The following is a 17,591-nucleotide window of genomic DNA, read 5'->3' on the forward strand; positions in this document are numbered from 1 at the left end:
TTCATTCCAACTCTGGAAGGAATAATAAAACTAAGAATAGGAACAGAAACAAAAAACACAAAGATGGAGGTTTATAACAATGTAAAGAGGATATCAGGCCCCTGGTGTTTTGTTGCATTTATGGTTGTTTATTCAATAAACAAGTTGTAAACTCATTGTCCATGTAGCCTGTTTTCAAACAGGTAGCTGAGTGGGTCCACAGTGGGACAGACCTGTATTAGATGGGGTTTCTTGGGGTGCAGACACTGCCTTTTGCATTTCTGAGTCCTCCACACTTTGGTGTTGGCTGCTTGGGTGAGGGAATAAACAGACCTGTGTTACACTGGCACAGTCCTGGTCTACCAGAGGGAGCTCAGAAATAGAGTCAGATAAGCCACAGTGAATCCCCAAAGAAAAGAGCAGGAACCTTTGCCATGACCTCTCTTCTCTCTCCTGTGCCTGGAAGCTTCTCTGAATTCTCAGTCCATTAACTAAAATCTGCTCTGAGTGTGAACAGCACTCTGTTCCATGTGCAGGAAGAATTTCTTCTTGGATCGTGTTTGTTGTGTGAGGGGCTTAGTTGACTTGCGACACTCACTCCATTTGGTATGTGACCTACTTGTCTTAGAATATCACTATCCAGACGAATAGACTTGAGGTACTCTACAACCTGCAATCTCCCAGAGGGTGCTAGAATCCTACAGTTTAATTAGTAATGCTCCCAGCTTTCTTTTTACCTCTCTTGATAATTGCTCTGTGCATTATGAATATGGATTTTTAAAAATTATTTTTAATTGTGGTAAAATACATATAACATAAAATTTACCATCTTAACCACTTTAAGTGTACAGTTCTGTGGCATTCACGTTATTGTGCAACCATCACCACCGTCCCTCCACAGAACTCTTGCAAAACTGACACTCTGTACCCATTAAACAATAACTCCTGATTTATGAATATGGATTTTAATGGGATGTTTGGAAGCAGAATGGGAAGGGGGCTGAACAAGAGTATTCCATTTATTCCTTAGCCTGGTGTTTATTAACTTAAATAATCCGTTGTTTCAGCCACTGCCTGAGGGACTAGGGATGAATGAATGAAATTAAACCTGGTAGGAAAAAATGCACAGTATGTTCAATGGCAATAAGTTCTATGTGAAAGAAAATGGCGCTGGGGTTTGGGCACGCAGGGAGGGTTGCCCTGGTGGAGCGCAGTTCTGGAGCAGGTGGTTGGGTAGGTCTCACTGAGCAGGTACGGGGGAGTGAGGACGTGAAGCTGCTCAGTGCTGGACTAAGAGGTATAAAGAGAAAAGGGAGGAGGGTGATCAGAGACACTCAAGGAGGACCTCTCTTGGGAGGATCATTGTTGAAAAAGGGAGCAAAGAAATGGAGTGAGAGCGGGAATGAGGTGAAGAGAGATATCCTTTAAGATGCGAGAAAGGTTAACACTTCACGCTGAAGGAATGACAGGTGCAAAGGAGATTTCCGATTTGAGGGAGCAGGGCAATGGCCAAGTGCTGCTCTTGACTGAGCTACAGAAGTGGTCAGAGTTGTCCTTGGCTTGGAAACTAGCACGAGGGACACATCCATAGCACAAGGGACAGAGCCCAGGGACATGCTGGGAGGCTGTGGATGTGGGGAGGGCACTGAGCAGGTCTCCCGATGGCTCCCACTTCTCAGTGAGGTAGGAGCCACAGTCATCAGCCGAGAGTGGGGCAGGGAAGAAACCACACTAGGAAAAGGTTTGAGGACACAGGACAAAGCAGTAGAGAAGTCATGCCTTTGGGGTGAGATGGAAGGTTGGATTCAAGAGGGGTGACTTTGCTTCCTTCCTTATCATCTCATTTTGCTGCACTTGTTCATGTGACCCACCTCAGTACTTGTGAAGTCAGTGTGGGGATTCAAGTGCAGAAAGGACAGAAAGTGGACGCATCCCGGCATCTTAGTGACGCAGAGGGGCTTTGACAGGGAACACCGTCTGGCTGCAGGACTGTCCGGGACAGAGTCCCCGTCCTCAGCTTCTTCACCATCCCTGGGCTTCCTGGAGTCCCTGACAGAGTCAGCTGGTCCTCTTCTTTCTCCTGGGCTGTCAGTGCAGAGCTGGCCAGGTGGGAAGTGCTCCAGGTGCATCTTCATCTGTGTTTAATGTGTGCCAGGTGTAGCTTTGTAAACACCTGTAATTTAAAATCACCACGATTATCACACTATTTAATAAAATGCCAGTGATACATGGGAGTAAGATGGAAAAGTCCTAAAAGTTATGGGGACGGATTAGGAAAAGAACTTGGGAATAATGCACGTCACAGGGTTTGGAGGAAAACTCGGGTGAGTAAAGTAGTGTTGAGAGAATGAAGGTCTTTGGAGGAGGCAGAGGAACTGAAGCTGGAATGGGACATTCACGAAGGTGAAGTCAGTAAAGGGAAGGGAGGAATTCGAGGGAACCTCAGAGAGAAGGGCATTTTGCATGACTGGAACCCAAGCTCAGAGCGGGCAGTGGTTCAGGGAACTGAGTCCCAGAGCATGGGCAGGGCTCCCTGGCAAGGAGCAGAGCTGTTGGGCGACTAAAACAAGCCGCTTAGACCAGCCATGAGGACTGCTTGAGATGGGCCACACTTTGGAACATGTGTTGGAGATGAAGCATTTGGGTGAATGCCCTGGAAGCTAAGCTGGGTAATTGGGTCCTTATGACAATGGTACTGGGCAGGCAGTAGGTGGTGATTAGACGGGACTGACTTGGTCAGGCAGGTCCTTTAGAAAGGTGAATCCAGGCCGGGCGCATTGGCTCACACCTGTAATCCCGGCACTTTGGGAGGCCGAGGTGGGCGGATCACAAGGTCAGGAGTTCAAGACTAGCCTGGCCAATATGTCGAAACCCCATCTCTATTAAAAATACAAACATTAGCCTGGCATGGTGGTGGGTGCTTATAATCCCAGTTACTCAGGAGGCTGAGGCAGGAGAATCACTCGAACTCGGGAGGTGGAGGTTGCAGCAAGCCGAGATTGCACCATCGCACTCCAGCCTGGGCAACAGAGTCAGACTCTGTCTCAAATAAACAAACAAATAAATAAAAGAAAAAGAGAGGTGAATCCTGCCGTGCTCTACAGAATGCACTAGAAGTGATCACGGATGCCCACATGGGAGGGAAGACGAATCTGGCCAAGGCAGTGGAGAGCAGTGAGAAATGGAAGGTACACTGCTACTGTGAATGTCTTTTATAAGGGGTAACAGGTTTGATGGTGAGAGGGCAGGAAAGATATAAGTCGATATGAATGCAGTGTTTTTACTTCTGAATGTTTGGGAAAGTGGGGGTGCCTTAAAGAAACAGGGTTTGTAAATTGAAATTCTAATCGTTGGAGGTCTGTACATGATGAATTCAGATTAAAATGAGTACAATCTGAGACATTTTACTAGTGGACATTGGGGTATAAATAAAAAGCAAAAAGTAAAATAAAATAAAATATGAAGTTCAATCTATTCTCCTCCAATTCCCTTCCTCACCCAACTTCAACCTTGTTTTGTTATTTGTTCGATTGTTTTCTTCCTCTCTGTTGACATGCTGCTGAGATCATAGTCTCTGCTGGCACTATTGTGAGGCTTGCCCTAAATCCATTTTTGTACTTGAATCTGGTTCTTAACAAAGTCCGATTTGCTTCCTGCCAACCTGCTCCTTCTTGACCAGGTGCTTAGAAAGCATGGACATGAACGCCTGTTCTGGGCTGTAAGCATGTTGTCCCTCTGAGAGTTGACTAATGCCTGACTCAGAAGCTGTTGTCCCTGCACTCGCCCATCACCTCTTCGGAGCTTCCATCTTGGGTCCATTGGACCGAGGAACAACTCCACCTCCAGCCACCTGCAAGTTCAAGGCTGGACACCCTCATATCTGGTCCTCTTCTGTGGGCTCTACCCAGACCCGGGACCCCTCTGGCCCCTCCATCTCTCAAAGGGTGATTTGCTTCCCAGGCTCACAACCTCCACACCCTTCCACTCATTTATACTCCCCACATCATCTCTGCCACTTTGTGTTACTTGTCAATCAAGTCTCCGTAAACTTTTGCATCTTAAAGACACTTGCATGTCATCTCCCCAACTCATTCGATTTTTTTTTTCTGGAGAGCTAAAATGGGGTGTTAATTACCGTAAATACACCAGGCATTGCTCACAGGGAGTCTGCTCCCGCCTGAGTCAAGCAGAAGTAAAGAGCTTCCAGGCAAATGATCTTTTTCCCTCTGATATTTTCCAGACTATGTGTAAAGTCCCACAGTCTTTACTCAAATCACAAGTTTACTTTCTTTTTGTAGACACACAGTGAAAGAGCTCAGTTTGAGCAGGGGTTCAGCAGCATGCTGGTCTTCTGCGTGGCTGTTAAACTCTGACTCCACTCTAGAGCTGGCCATTCTGAAGGTCACGGCGGGCACGGAGGTGTTGGGATAGACACACTCCACGGACCACACTTGGGAGGACGCTTGTCTAGACTTTAACCATTCTCTGGTTCGTGCTCACTTCACTAAGCTAAACATGTGACCCTGTTAATGGAAAAGTTAATTTATTTCTAGATATACATATTAAAAAGTTAATTTATTTCCAGACACACATATTAAATGTTCTAAATAACTCATTTATCATTTGGAGAGATAATCAAAGATTTAGAAAACAAGAATATTTTCCATAGAGTGACTGATAATGGTTGGGCTGTGTCCCCACCCAAATCTCTTCTTGAACTGTAGTTCCCATAATCCCCGTATGCCATGGAAGGGACCTGGTGGGAGGGAATTGAATCACAGGAGTGGGTTTTCTCATGCTGTTCTCACGATAGTGACTAAGTCTCACGAGATCTGATGATTTCATAAAGGGCAGTTCCCCTGCACACGTTCTCTTGCCTGTCACCATGTAAGACGTGCCTTTGTTCCCCTTCACCTTCCGCCATGATCATGAGGCCTCCCCAGCCATGTGGAACTGTAAGTCCATTAAATCTCTTTTTCTTTATAAACTACTCAGTCTTGGGTATTTCTTCATAGCAGTATGAAAATGGACTGATACACACCTTTGTCAATATTTAGGAGGATTGCAGGTGCTGAAAGCAGTAAAACTTAAGAGTTAGCACTTACATTCTTTACTGAACATTTTTACTATTTAATTATGCTGCTTGTGGAATCAGTTGCTGTTATGTCACTGGGACAAATCATGATGCACTGTGAGTCCATTAAACCTCTTTTTCTTTATGAATTACCCAGTCTTGGGTATTTCTTCACTGCAGTGTGAAAATGGACTGATCCAGTGACAATACTTTAGAAAAATAGAAACTTTTTTTCCTGGACACCGGGGTTAAGCAGAAAATTGAAACAAGGACTGCATATTATTTTCTGTCATTGTAAGTTCCCAATGTTCTAAATCCTCCAGTTCCTGAAAGTGCAGTTTAAATGATTTTTTTTAAGTTCTCTGCGGCTTGTAGCTTTAGCTTCAGCTCACACTGATTTTTACAGCTAAATAATAAAGCTGCAACAAAGGGGTTTAATAAAGGAAGTGCAGGCAGTGCTGATCGGAGGCCGTTCTGAATGTTCCCTGTTGTGATAGGAGATCTCGCCGAGAAGGCCCAATCAGTCAGAACCACGTGCCACCGGGATGTCTCGATCAGGGCATGTGGTAAAAATCCCTCCATTTATGCAACTTCTTCACTCTAGAGAGTCCTGAAGCTTCCACGCAGCAAAAGCGTTCACCATCTCACGGGAGAGGTATTGAAGGAAAATCGGCCCCCAAATCACTGTGCCATTGTCACAGGCAAATATCCAGTCCATAGAAGGGCTAAAGTAGAGCCGTCTTTAAAGAATGTTAACGAGACAAAACTTAGGCACACAAAAAATAAAGAATGTTAAAAAGAAATCTCCAAAGTCTCTTCATCAGGCAGTGCATTTAGCTCTTTGTATTTTTAAGTGTGAGATAATCTAAGGGAATTCAATGTGAACTTGGCTGCTTTCTGGACGCACAGGTGGGTTCTCTCATCCTGCTCGCCCACCTAATGCATGGACAGTTAAGGGGGACGGTCTTGTCAGGGGCCTGCCCTGCCTGTCCCCTCATGGATGGATGGAGAGTCGGGGAAGAGCTTGGCTTGCACTTGGAGATGATGAACAAAAGGCAGAGATGGGCTAAGAGGAAAGCAGCACCAGTGACCCCTCTGTGGGTCACAGTCCTTGGCCCAGGCCAGGCTGCATTTCCCAGCACGGTCTCCCTAGGTTGCCCTGGAGACCTCTCCTGCACCTGCTGTTGCAGGCCAGGCTGCATTTCCCAGCATGGTCTCCCCGGGGTGCTCTGGAGACCTCTCCTGCACCTGCTGTTGCAGGCCAGGCTGCATTTCCCAGCACGGTCTCCCTAGGTCGCCCTGGAGACCTCTCCTGCACCTGCTGTTGCAGGCCAGGCTGCATTTCCCAGCATGGTCTCCCCGGGGCGCTCTGGAGACCTCTCCTGCACCTGCTGTTGCAGGCCAGGCTGCATGTCTCAGCATGGTCTCCCCGGGGCGCTCTGGAGACATCTCCTGCACCTGCGGCGGGGTTTGTCGTCCCTTGTCTGTCTCTGGCATTAGCCCTGAACTCCTTGAGGGTGGGAGCTTTGGTCTCTTCCCCTGGGCACCTCCACAGTGCTCAGTACAACACCCCCTGAGTTCGTTCTGTTCATGGATAACACAGGCGAATGGCAAAAGCATCGGAGAGCCGTGCTGCGGAGCCCTGGGATCCTAGGCGACAAGGAACCAAGAGGGTTCCGGGGCACTTCTTTGTTTTTAAACCTACCTGGCGGCAGCAGCAGCAGCGGCCTTGACTCCGGGCAGCACTGAGTTTTCCGGTCCCGTCTCTGCCTGTGACAGAGCCTGGAAGGGCCCGGGAGGGAGGACAGGGCACGTCCAGGCTGTAGTCTTCCCGTCACAGCTGCTGGGGAGAAGTCCTTTGCTCTTCGGGAAGGGGAACGGAAGAGATGGGAGGTCAGCCTTGCGGGCGGCCTGTGCCACAGCAACTTCTTCTCTATGCCTCTCTGTTTCCATGCTGTAGAGACAACACATGCTTCCCACCACTTTGGAACAGAGAGTGTTTGGGAGAGTAACAGTTAAAAGGTTTCATGGAAGTAGAGGTTTGCACTGCAGGAAGAATCTAGAATGTATGCTCTCCTTTCACAGGAGCCAAAGGATGCGGGTGAGTTACACAGACTTGGCTTTAAGTGCTCGATCCTCCGAGGGAGGCAAAGACTATCCCCACCCCACTGTATGTCTCCCTCTTTAAAAAATCGATTCCTTTACTGAAGAAAGAGCTGAGAGAAAGAAGCCCAGGACGTGGGTGATATTTTCTGCCGAGGCTTTCAAAAGGCATTTGATAAAGTATCGTATAGAGGCCTTATATGAAAGTGAGGATTTATGAATTACAGAAAAAAAGAAGTCACTTGAAAATGAGGTGGAGAAGAGAGCAAGGAACTGTGATGAGTCACCATGACAGACAGTCAAAAAATAGGACTCTTCGTGGCTGGTTTACGGAGCTGTCCCTCAGCCGCTGACGGCAGGCCCTGCTGCCGCCGTAAGTCACAGCCGAAGGAACCTGAAGTTTCTCAGGTGTGAGTGCCTTGGTTTCTCCCAGCTCTGCCGGCCAGCAGGATCATCTGAAGGATGCCCATTGCAGGCTGAATGGCTCTGAGCATCCAGGGCGTGGACTGGGGACCCAGCACAGCCACTGACGTGGTTTGGATTTGTGTCCCCACCCAAACCTCATGTCTCATTGTAACCCCCAGTGTTGGAGGAGAAGCCTGGTGGGAGGGGATTGCATCATGGGGGCGGTGATGGACGAGTTCTTGCTTTGAGTTCAATCAAGAGCTGTCATTTAAAGGAGTCTGGCACCTCCTCCTCCCTCTCCTGTTCCCTCTCTTGCCATGGGAAGGCTGCCCCTTCACCTTCTGCTGTGGTTAAAAGCCTCCTGGGCCTCACCAGAAGCCAGTGCTGATGCCATGCTTGTACAGCCTGCAGAACCGTAAGCAAAAACAAACCTCTTTTCCTTTTAAATTACCCGGCCTCAGGTACTCCTTTATAGCAATGCAAAAGGGATGAAGACACCATCTGTTCCTAAGTCCCCTGGCTTCTTTTATCAAGTGCGCGATCCCATTCAAGCACTCTCAGTGGCACCGAGTGGCCCAGTCAGGGCAGAATCATCTCAGAACAGTCAAGTCAAGGTTTTTCTCAGATAAGAGGGCGTGTTCCTAGTGTGCACAGAGTAGCTTCTGAAACACACGAGGCCATGAATCAGCAATCAAATGCCCTCCATCACACCCTCATTTCCTAGCTGTTCTGGTCTGTGTGTGAGAAGTTATTTCAAATGAGCAATGCATCTCCGGGGGAAGAGAAAGAACAGGACGTGGTGGAAAATAATCCGTGTTGTAATTGGCAGCAATAGAGAAGAACGTTTTCAAGGAAGAGCCACTTAACTTTTGTGTTTTGCGTCATCCCACAAGAGATTCACAAAAGATAAAAGCGGTGTCTTTTGTTAGTACACTTGAGGTTGGAGATTCTGGCAAAATCTAACCCACGTCTTCACCTAGTTACAGACGAAGACCCGGGACTCTGCCTCCCTTAAAGATTTGTTGACCTGAACTTTGCAGTTAATGCCTCTTCTTTGTCCCATTTGAAGGTATCTTTGCAAGGGACCAATTTCACCCTGACCATATAAAAGGTCATCGCAGGACCTCCCAGCCCTCTTCCTGGGCTATTGACGGGAGGCTAGAGTTTCACCCTCCAGAGGCTCAACACCAGAAGGAAGCTCCAAACTGTGAGAAAAGGCAGCAAGTTAGGGATTTACAAACCAGTTTGAAGGGATGCATGTGTAGGACAGCAGTAGCTGAGACAGGAAGAGACAGAACAAGGCCATTACCCAGGCAAATCCAGCCCGGCTCACACGACTGCCACACTGCATGCTCAGCTGTGACACAGACATCACTCCCCACTGCAGAACTCCTCAGCCATTCATTCATTTGCTTTTATTTTTGTTGCCAGTTCCTTCTCTGGCACTGTATGCCATAGAATTGACTCCGTGTTTCTATCTCCAGAGGACCAGGTTTATCAAACAGACGACCATTAATTAAAATTGAAGGGAAAAAAAACGCCCTTAAAAAGCATGTATCTTTGGAAACGAAGCACTGGAATACTGGAAATCATTCCGTTCGCAGGAACCTGCCCAGGCAACCTCGTCTGAGAAACAGACTCTTCAACGCAGTCATGTGTCGTCAGTGATGAACGGCGTATAAGAACGGGGTCCCATGAGATTATCATACCATATGTTGCTGTATCTTTCCTATGTGTAGATCTGTTTAGATACGCAGATTGGTTACCATTGTCTTACCATTGCCTATGGTATTCAGTACAGCCACATGCTGCACAGGTGTGTGACCTAGGGGCAATGGGTAAACCTGGTGTGTGGTAGGCTACGCCATCCAGGCTTGTCTAAAATTCACTCTGTGATGTTTCCACAGCCATGGAATCACCCACCAATGCGTTTCTCAGAATGTATTCCTCTCATTAAGTGACAAGGACTGTTCTCTAATATTATCGAAAAGCACTGGAAGGAGGAAGATATTCGTAATATATTTTGAACGTAGTAAAAATTTAGGGTCAGGTCTGGTGGCTCACATCTGTAATCCCAGAACTTTGGGAGGCTGAGGTGTGAGGATTGCTTAAGCCTAGGAGTTTGAAACCAGACTGGGCAACATAGTGAGACCCCATCTCTACGAAAAATACAAAAATTAGCCAGGTGTGGTGGTATGTGCCTGTAGTCCCAGCTACTCAGGAAGTTGAGATGGGAGGATCACTTGAGCCAAGGAGTTCAGGTTCCAGCGAACCATGATCACACCACTGCACCCCAGCTTGGGTGACAGCAAGACCTTTTCTCACGTACACACACAAAAAACATTTGAAATTGCTTGCTAATGCTCAATATTTACTTAGATGGTAAATATTTCACCAAGACAGGTGACTTCCCATATTTCACAAAAGAGCATCATTGCCATTATAAACTTAAAAATGGGTTGGAAATCAACACCCTACACACGATTTAATTTCCTTCATCAAATCCAATTTTTTTGGTTATGAACCCTAAAGGGAAATTCCATGGCTCTGAGCACAATTTGATGGACTATTTTGCTGCCTCCTTTTGTCACGCCCGTGGACCGAGCCCTTGGTTTGCAGAAACCTGTGGAAAGGAGTCCTGTTTTGGATGACGGTGGGTACGTGGAAAGCTCCTGCTTTGCTATTGTCAGAGAATGACACTCAGTTCTGCTTTCCTGTCTCCGCTCCACAGCCTCAGCCGAAACAGCATCCAAGGGAGCTGCCATCACTCATCACTCCTGTTCCCAGACGGATCACGCAGCGAAGGCTCTGCAGCTTTGGCTGAGGTCTTTCAGATGCACAATGCTTGATCTGCTGGCGTTGCTTGTCTCCACTCTGCACGAGAAGCCACGGGCATCCAGGCGTTGTCACGCCAAGTCTCTTTCTTCCCATTGGGATTGCGCTCTCAGTCTCATCACAAGCTCCTCCCGCCTCCTCTGGGCCTCTCCCCAGGCTGTTGCTCCTCTGTTACTCGCTTGCTGGTAGCTTTTGTGGCCCCTCAGAGTTCTGGCACGTTGCAGGGTGCGTGCTGAGCTCAGCCAAGCCTCCCAGTAGAAGGCTCTCGAAAAGAAAATGTTATTTATTGGGGAATAGGGCATTAAAATGAGAATATGTATAACACAGTAAACTATGCGTTTGTTCAGGGAAGTAAAGGAAGACAAAGACTTTTTAAAGAAAACAAATGATGATTACATATGGCTTCTTCCTTCCTTCCCATCCTGGACGTTTAAAGATGGGAGAAACATGCTGTCCTTCTGGAAGCTTCTCTCCTGTCTTTTTTAGACCGTTCAAGAGGAGGCATTAACTTAGACATTTTCATTTCTACGAAAAGCTTATCCCTTTTCTCATATAATAAATTCAAACGTGTTGATAACTGCACATTGAACATCTGTGAGCATTATTGTGTACACCAGGATTCTTAATGGCTGATTATTTTGGGGTACTTACTATATGCTAATGAGATATCATATGTGTTCTTTGCAAAAATGCCAACAAGATAGTTCTAAGTATTCCCCTATTGTAATTTGGACTGGTGAGGTGACGTAGATTTAGTGAACTGCCAAGTTCTCCATGCCAGTAACTGCAGAGTCAGGCCTCAAATTCAATCACTTCCGTTAATTTTGTCCTTGTTACAAAGCACGAGCTGTGCACCGTCGTCCCTGAGTATTCTCCTCCCCTCTTCTCCAGTACTGGCCTCCCAAGGCTTATACATGCTTGAAGAATGAGCAAAATAGAACAAAAATCCTGCATTTATTTTGACAATTATGTCAACCTAAATAACAAACAGGAGGAGGCTGTCTAAAAGAAAATGATATTTATTTGGGAATAGGGTATGGCAATGAGAATCCGTACACCATAGAAACCTATGTGATTATTCAGGAAAGTAAAAGAAGAAAAATATTTTTACAGAAAAAAAAATGAGGATTTCACAATTTTTTTGAGATAATTAGTCTTGGCTACCAAGATTACTACCAGGGGTGATGCCAGTCCGAGTTGGACAGGCAGCTGCTGGGCAGATGTCCTTGCAGAATTATTTTTTGTGTAAGGTTTCGACGGATAGGCTTTGTGCAAAGTTGTGTTTTTTGTAGAGTCTTTTTGGTTATCACCAAGCATGAGAAGGCACACAAGCATGAGAACCCCGTCTTCATGACCTTCCCAGACTCTGTTTGTCAGGGTTTCCTTAACATTAGTGACTCCATCTTAATTTTGACAACTTTCACAATTATATACATACAACTATGATGAAAATATAGGTTCATAGCAAGTATTGATCACGGGTGGAGTTATTTCGGTTGCAATGAATTAGCCAAGGGAAGTCCCGGAAGCAGCAGCACGAGAAAGCCACCAAATGTGTTAGAACGGTTATAAAAAAGCTGAAAAATTCAGGACGATTTGTCTAATGAAGACCTCGGCTCTCGGAGTTTCTGCCTCCCAGGATGGAGACGGTGTTTTTAATAACAGACCCGCAGTGAGCGGAGACTGCTGGGTGCTGTGCTTAGAGCTGCGTGTCATACACCGTTCAAGCCTCGCAGTCCCGCCAGCGCGCTCCTCACTTAAAGATGAGCCGTGGATGCCCATCGCCGTTCGGGAAGCTGGTGCTTGTTCCTGTCGCCTCCACGTGTCTGAGGCTCCACGCAGTGAAGCAGCAGCCCTTCTCTGTTTGCTGACATCTGACTTTTCTTTATCTCCTTTCCCCCTCTTTTTACACCTTTCTCTCTCTCCCTGCTGCTTTCTCTTCTCTTTCTCTTTCAAACCTACAACAGAGTGTGTTCTTGAGTGGGTCATCTCTGGGCCGCTCAGAATTGTCTTTAGACTGAGAACAAATTTATTTATTTATTTATTTATTTATTTATTTATTTATTTATTATTTATTTATTTATTTACTGAGATGGAGTTTCGCTCTTGTCACCCAGACTGGAGTGCGATGGTGTGATCTCAGCTCACTGCAACCTTCCCTTTCCCAGGTTCAAACAATTCTCCTGCCTCAGCCTCCCGAGTAGCTGGGATTACAGGCGCCCACCACCACACCTGCCTAATTTTTGTGTTTTTAGTAGAGATGGGGTTTCACCATATTGGTCAGGCTGGTCTCGAACCCCTGACCTCAGGTGATCTGCCTACCTCGGCCTCCCAAGGTGCTGGGATTACAGGCGTGAGCCACCTCGCAAAACCCGAATGAATTTATTTTGAAGGAATCAGCTGGCACCTCCAAGGACGGTTTTGACAGCTATATCCTGGTCTGAGTTCTCACCAAATGTGAGTTCCGAATCTTCAATCTTAGGCTGAACGTTTTGTGCTGTGACCCTGCTGTGATCTCACACTTCCTCAGTTGTTTCAGGTGGCCCGATGCTGTTCTTGGCACCAAGATCTTCTCATTTCGAGATATTAAATTCATCTCACATTTGTGCTTTTCTTCATTTGTCAATTCCAGAGTATTGCCTCATTCTGTCACTTCCTCTGTAATGCAGTGTATTTTACAAACTCCTCCACGAATCACAGATTTCATGAAATGAAAATGGAGAGAACACTTCTCTTTGCCTTTGGGTAGTTTTGCTTCTTTTTGTCAAATATGTTAAATTTAATATAATATGGAAATCTTAATTATTCCTTTTCCATTGTGTGGTATATGTGTCTGTGGGGGTTGTCTGTGTATTTATTTATTTTCAATACAGAGTCTTGCACTGTCACCCAGGCTGGGGTGCAGTGGCTTGATCTCGGCTCACTGTAGCCTCTACCTCCCAGGTTCAAGCAATTCTCCTGCCTCAGCCTCCCGAGTACCTGGGACTACAGACATGTGCCACCATGCCTGTCTAATTTTTGTATTTTTAGTAGAGATGGGATTTCACTATGCCGGCCAGGCTGGTCTCAAACTCCTGACCTCAAGTGATCTGCCAGCCTTGGCCTCCCAAAGTCTGGGATTACAGGTTGAGCCACCGTTCCCGGCCATATTTACTTATTTTTTGAGTCAATATGCTTATAAGCATTCCATCTTGAAAGTTCTGAATAAGGTTTTTTTGAGAAAAACATATTTGGAAGAAACAATGCTTCAAAGAAAATAAGTAGTTTTCTCCACACTAACAGAGAAGTTATGGGTGAGGTATTAGGTACTGTGACTAATGACTAATGATACACGGTAGGCTAACCTAGGATTGACTGTTGTCTTACCAAACTACAAATATGTTTAAAAGTGAGGATACAAGAAATATTATTTAAAGCATTATTATTAGCATTTTTTTTGATGTTAATAAAATGATAAAAGAGTAACTTTAAGGCCGGGCGTGGTGGCTCAAGCCTGTAATCCCAGCACTTTGGGAAGCCGAGACGGGCGGATCATGAGGTCAGGAGATCGAGACCATCCTGGCTAACACGGTGAAACCTCGTCTCTGCTAAAAAAAAATACAAAAAAACTAGCTGCGCGAGGTGGCGGGCACCTGTAGTCCCAGCTACTCAGGAGGCTGAGGCAGGAGAATGGCGTAAACCCGGGAGGCGGAGCTTGCAGTGAGCCGAGATCGCGCCACTGCACTCCAGCCTGGGCGACAGAGTGAGACTCCGTCTCAAAAAAAAAAAAAAAAAAAAAGGGTAACTTTAAAAATAATGGTCCAGTGCATAATATTGAACACTTAGCATTACTCAAAGGAGGTGTTGCTATTTTCATTTTAACTTTATTATTGTTGTTTGTTATTATATGTTTATGATTATAATTATTGTTTGTTTGTTCATTTATAGAGTGAGTCTCACTCTGTTGTCCAGGCTGGAGTGCAGTGGTGTAATCAGAGCTCACTGTACTCTCAAGCTTCGAGGCTCAAGCAATCCTCCCGCCTCAGCCTCCTGAGTATAGGTGCACTCAGAGACAACAGTGCACACCCCCAGGTCCGGCTAATTTTTAAACTTTTTGTAGAGGCAGGGCTCTCATCATGTTCCCCAGACAGATCTTGAACTCCTGGCCTCAGGCGATTCTCCTGCCTCAGCCTTCCATACATTGAAAGCCAATTTAGAGAGGAGACATTAGGGGGGAAAAGAATCTTGTGAAATGAAATGAAGAGCTAAGTGGTGAAATATGGTATCAGAAATATAACTGACATCCTTAAAACGTGTTCAAGATTATGCCCAGGAGATCCGGCTGATTTTCCTACTATTTTACTAAGATCACCTGGATAGTTTGCAGCTCACCGGTTAATTCATTTTAATGTGGGTTCTACCAAAATGAGAATATAAACTAAAGGTGGTAGGCGATGTCTAGGTTTTGAATTAATATACTTTATGTTTTTAAAATTTTTAGTTAAAACAGACAGGCTCTCAAACTCCAGCTCTGAAGTGTGATTGTGACAGTCAGTTCAAGATCCGAATCTAGTTTCCGCCTCCTTTTGTGAAAGGCTCAACATTCTTCAGACCCAGGGAAAGACCAGCGGCCACCCGTGATTAGAGTGTCTGAGGGTGGCTGCCTGCGAGAGTGCCATTTAGACCACATAGCCCTGGCGTTGTGAGGGGCAGCAGGCCTGGGGGTGTCCTGCCAACCTCTTGCTCTGCCTCCCGCCTCCAGAGGAGGGTGAGGGTCCTGACCACCCTCTATGACAAAAAGGGCTGTTCGCTCACTCTTCTCATCTCCCGGTTCAGACAGCCGGCTTTTAACCACCTTCAAAGCACATTCACAATGATCTTCCTCCTCTGAAAATTTCATATATTCTCTGTATAAGACCACTTTGTGAACACACACGTGCACACACACACGAATGCACAGACACACGTGCACACGCAGTGGGGGAATGTCTGATTTTCCCCTCAGGCTATTCTAGGGCCCGGGTGATGAGGAGATGAAATGCCTCTCTGGGCTCAGCTCACTTCTGAAAAGCTTATCTTATCTGACACAATCACAAAACCATAAAATTAAAAGACAGCCCCTAAGCAGAGGTCTGCTCTGTGTCCTGGCTTAGCAGCCAGAGCCCACGGGGACCCTTCCTGTGACAGCAGTGTGCCACCGATCCCGATTTCCATGCAGCTCAGTGCAGAAGACAAATCTGCTTTTCTTTAGTGGCAGCCACATTTTTCGTTTGCTTCTTAAACAGGCTGAGTTTGCCTGGGGCCCCCGTCTCATTACTGTGAGGTGTGGGGATTTCTTTAAGACTCGATGTCCTTCTTTGTTATGAGAAGGAAATGAAATCCAGTATTCGCTTATTCCAGAGTCTGGAAAACTCAAATTGCTGAGTAAATGGCACCGCTGCTGGGGTTACCGGAGGAAGTGTGGAGCTCTCGTGGACTCTGCCCGGCCGCCCTGCCCACACTTCCAGTGTCCTAGCGTTGCTGCCCGTGCTCCTTGGGATTAAAATCCCGGTCTGCAATCAGCCCCCTGGGAGAAATCTTCCTGCAGAGGAAGGGCCATCTCTGCAGGAAGGCCCTGGATCTCGGGAGGCCCTGGATCCGTTGTCAGGGGACTCTGGTTCTTAGAGTGTGTGTCCTGATTCCCAGACTGCAGCGCCCTGGCTGCCAGGAGGAGGGTGAGGTGAGACCCAGTGCCGGAATGCCCTCCGTGCTGCTGTGGGGGACCCTCGCCCATTCACAGCCACCTGACTGCGAAGAGGAGCCTGGAGCAGTCCCTCCACACTAGGGGAGACAGTGGGCGGGGAAAGCCAAAAGCAGCTATCGTTTTCAGCAGAGCGCCGGGCAGGTGGCCCTCCGGACCCCAGGCTGTGAGCGTTCACTGGAGGAGACCTGCCCATGAGGCTGCTTCCTGGGTTCGTGTGGGAGGCGGCTTCGGAGGCATTCTCCCTTCTGCCCCATCTCCTGCCGCCCTGCTCTGCTCCCCTGAACGCTGGGGGTGACTGTGCAACCATCGTTCCAATCATAGTCATTTAGAAAACGACCTAGGAATGATGCTTAATTAGCATGCAGCACGGTGACAATTATATATGCATCAAATGTGTCAGGGAAACTTTGTGGCTCATTTTCTCTGATTAAGACCCTGGAAGCTGTTCCCGTACGCTTGGCTTTTGCAGCTTAGTGACCACGTACGGGGGTGCTGTTCTCACTTGAGTCCTCTATGAGGCTCTGCATGGCCATGCGGGTCTTTACTCATCGGGGGAGTCTGCCCTCGACCTACGGGGCCCTCTGTGCAGTTTCTGTTGCTGTTCGTTTAGGGCCATAATTTTCCTTCCTAGGGTAATGAAAAGCTACTCTAACATTCTGGAGGCGGAGTTAGGGAGCCCTTCCTTCGCTCTTCTCAGCACTTTGTAATCATTTAATATGTAGCATTCACAGGACACTGATTAGTCCAGGAAAAGCAAAGTACCGTAAGGGATGCTGTGTACGTGGCAGCCACACAGAACACAGGAATCCTCAGGGCGGTGGGTAGGGTGGTCTGCCTGCCCATAGGGCTCTCATAACACTAGGGGAAGTCAGAAATATCACTGTCCGCAGTGGCTCACGCCTGTAATCCCAGGACTTTGGGAGGCCAAGGCGGGTGGATCACAAGGTCAGAAGATCGAGACCGTCCTGGCCAACATGATGAAACCCCGTCTCTACTAAAATACAAAAAATTAGCTGGGCGTGGTGGCAGGTGCCTGTAGTCCCAGCTACTCAGGAGGCTGAGACAGGAGAATCGCTTGAACCCAAGAGGCGGAGGCTGCAGTGAGCTGAGATCATGCCACTGTACTCTAGTCTGGGTAACAGAGTGAGACTCCGTACAAAAAAAAAAAAAAATCACTGTCAAAAAGACAGTGAAAAAATCAGGCAAAGAGTCTTTGAACCACATGTACATTAACTATATGGTGGTCTACAATGAATTCCAGTCTGGTTACATCTGATCCACCTTGAGGGATAGTGAGCCCCTGATACTGAATTCCAGTACCCTTTGCATTGTCTCAGTGTAGTCTAGAAACTCTATTCTCACCAATCTGCCATGCCCTTTGGTTGCAGCACAAGCACTGCTGTGCGTACATGTGTTTGTGTGTGTGTGTGTGCGTGTGTGCTTGTGTGTGTATACATATGTGTGTGATGTATG

This window comes from Macaca nemestrina, chromosome 9, assembly GCF_043159975.1.
Source record: "Macaca nemestrina isolate mMacNem1 chromosome 9, mMacNem.hap1, whole genome shotgun sequence".
NCBI lineage: Eukaryota > Metazoa > Chordata > Mammalia > Primates > Cercopithecidae > Macaca > Macaca nemestrina.